We start from the raw sequence: 2,812 nt of genomic DNA, 5'->3' as shown, positions 1-2,812 counted from the left end.
GAAAGAATAAGGATAAAGGAAACAGCGAAAACGGCAGAATTCTCATGAAAGTAAGAAAGAGAAACGAAGAAAAAAAAAGTTAAGAAAGAATAAGGATAAAGGAGAGAGAGAGAGAGAGAGAGAGAGAGAGAGAGCAAGATAAAAGTGCGAAATCGGCAAAGCCAATGGAAAATAAACTTCATAAATGAAATAGCATCGAACCTTTTTCACCCGATTCGAATTAACCCGAAAATTGCATTAGAGGACGCTCTCAACTTTACACGTTAGCTTTCCTAATCTTCGTCTCCTCTCGCGATCTCTGGTATCTTCATCACCGAAGAGAGCCTGATCGACGAGAGGAGAAACGCATTGGATCGATGCCCATTAGATTCGCACTTTGTCTCCCTTTCTCTTAGTCTCTATCCGTCTCTCTTATTCACTCGATTCCTCCGATCTTTCTTAGTTTGTCTTTCGGGACAGGACAGCATTAGGGATATATATATATAATGTATACACACATAACTGAAAATCGGACAAGGGGCGTGAAAATAAATTTCGCCAAATTTTCTCGGATAAAACAATAAATATGATTTGATTGTATTTTGAAATACAAAAATTTTATTACTCGTCAACTCCACCTCTTCTCTTCCTATGTATAACCATTGACTCTGACCTCCCCTTATCCTCCCTCTCAATTCTTTGTTCAGCAGCGTATATTCCACTATACGAAATATCTAGCGACAATAATAATAATAATTATCGGAAATCTTACTAGCTCCACTTCTTTGGCTTGTGGATTCTCTCTCTCTCTCTCTCTCTCTCTCTCTCTCTCTCTCTCTCTCTCTCTGTCTCTCTGTCTCTCTGTCTCTCTCTCTCTCTCTCTCTCTCTCTCTCTCTCTCTCTCTCTCTCTCTCTCTCTCTCTCTGTTTATAATTATCCATGACTGACGATAATACGATTTTAGTTAACATCAACTCCCTCCCTCTCCTCGTGCCCACACACGCCGGAATCTCTCTCGCAAATAATCAAAAAATCGTTAACGCCAATCAGAGTCGCTGATTACAAATAAAGCAAATTAAAAAAGAAAATCTCAACAACTTCCGAGATTGCTTAGCGAGCAACGATTAAATCGTGCAACGATTTACGATTAAAATAAACGGCAGCGCCATCGCGCGCCGCGGAGGAAAAATTAAAAGTTACAATGCGATACAATTGCCAATGAGATTCTAACGTGTGTGAAAATATTAACCATCTGCAACCCAGCAGTTCTCTCTCTCTCTCTCTCTCTCTCGCTCTATACCTCCATTCCCTACTGCAGTTCCTCTCTCTCTCTCGCACTCGTACCAACATACGCCCAACGCAAGTGACACAGATCCGCACAAAACTTTCACCTGCTCCAGTTCTCTCTTCCCGAATACCATCTAAGCACGCACATTAGTCCTTCCAGTGGTACGCATGCACGCACGAAGGCAAAAGCATCGCTCACGGCACCAGACCGGCAGGGATAGCAATAAAACAAAGAAAAACAGCAGCGCTACATCAAGATATCCCAGAGCAGGGCAATACCGACGAGCACAGTGTCCTACGAGTCGCCAGTGTATGCGCGGTGACAATGAAAATGTAATTATAAAAAAAAAAGAGAAAAAAAAAGAGAAAAAGGAAATATTAATAAAAAAAAAGATAAATCGGTTGGACACGTGGTCCACGAAACGCGCGTAACTTAAAAAGCGCAGGTGCTCGTATGCGCCAAGTGCTCCGGGGGTTCTGCGTGCCGAGTCGTTAGATGCGTGAGTGCGTAAGTTGGTACCGCTGCGTGCGTCCGTGCGTGTCACGAGGGCCGAGAGGAACGCCAGGGGTAAACCAGATAAACGTATGTATACAGGCTGACATTGGTATAGCGCTTGTGGTACCTCTAAGAGTTCTTTGCGAATTTGCGATGCGAAGGAAAAAAAAAAGAGAGAGAGAGAAAGAGAAACGACGATACGGACGTACGATGAGGACGATAACAAAATTTGACGAAAAATCAATAAATAATATTATTAATGATAATACGTGAATGAATCGCGTATCCCGCGGGGCTGATACGTTTTGGTCGCGGGCGGATAAACATATAAACTGCCTCTTTATACACACAATAGATATCGCTCGTTATATAATATATATATAATGACCATATAGATACATATAAATAATAAACTTAATACGTAGTAACTGTATTCGTAATGACCGTAGTTATAATAGAGCTAGGTTTATGACTATGCTTTATGTATAATTTTATTTATAGGATGTGCTACTTTTTTCCTTCTTCTCCCTCGTGTCGCGCGGTCCGGGGCTGGCGACGGGATCCTTTTTATATCTTTTTTTTTTCGATTTTTCCTTTTCCGCCATTATTTTTACGACAATTAACAGAGAACGTTATCTCACGATTTTTCACGTGTCCTTGATCCTACTTGCGAAAGTTTTATAGAGAGGGCGGGAGCGTGGGGGTATACCGACCCACCCACCCCTCCCACCGTCTCAACTAGGTGCGCTTCAGATTTAATTATTCACACGCAATTACCCTTCCACTATTTTCTTCATCTTGCTCAGAATCTTCTATCCGTCCCCTCTCATCAGCCTAGTTCGCTCGCGGAGCACGTTGCCGCTTACTTCTTTTCGTTACTCCGTCGGTAAAGTAGATTACACTTTGCGTTAGCGCTTTGTGTAGTATGCGTGTACGTGCGGTACCTACCCTGTGGGTACTAATTGACTAGCATCGTTCATCACTCTCGTGTATTTTCCAAGCGCCGCGTTTCCACGTCGGACAAACCCTTCAGCCCAACCCCCCCCCCCC

The sequence above is a fragment of the Cephus cinctus genome, unplaced genomic scaffold (assembly GCF_000341935.2).
Source record: "Cephus cinctus unplaced genomic scaffold, Ccin1 Ccin1_scaffold0230, whole genome shotgun sequence".
NCBI classification, from domain to species: Eukaryota; Metazoa; Arthropoda; class Insecta; order Hymenoptera; family Cephidae; genus Cephus; species Cephus cinctus.
The sequence above is the reverse complement of the archived record's forward strand: the minus strand, read 5'-3'. Positions refer to the sequence as shown.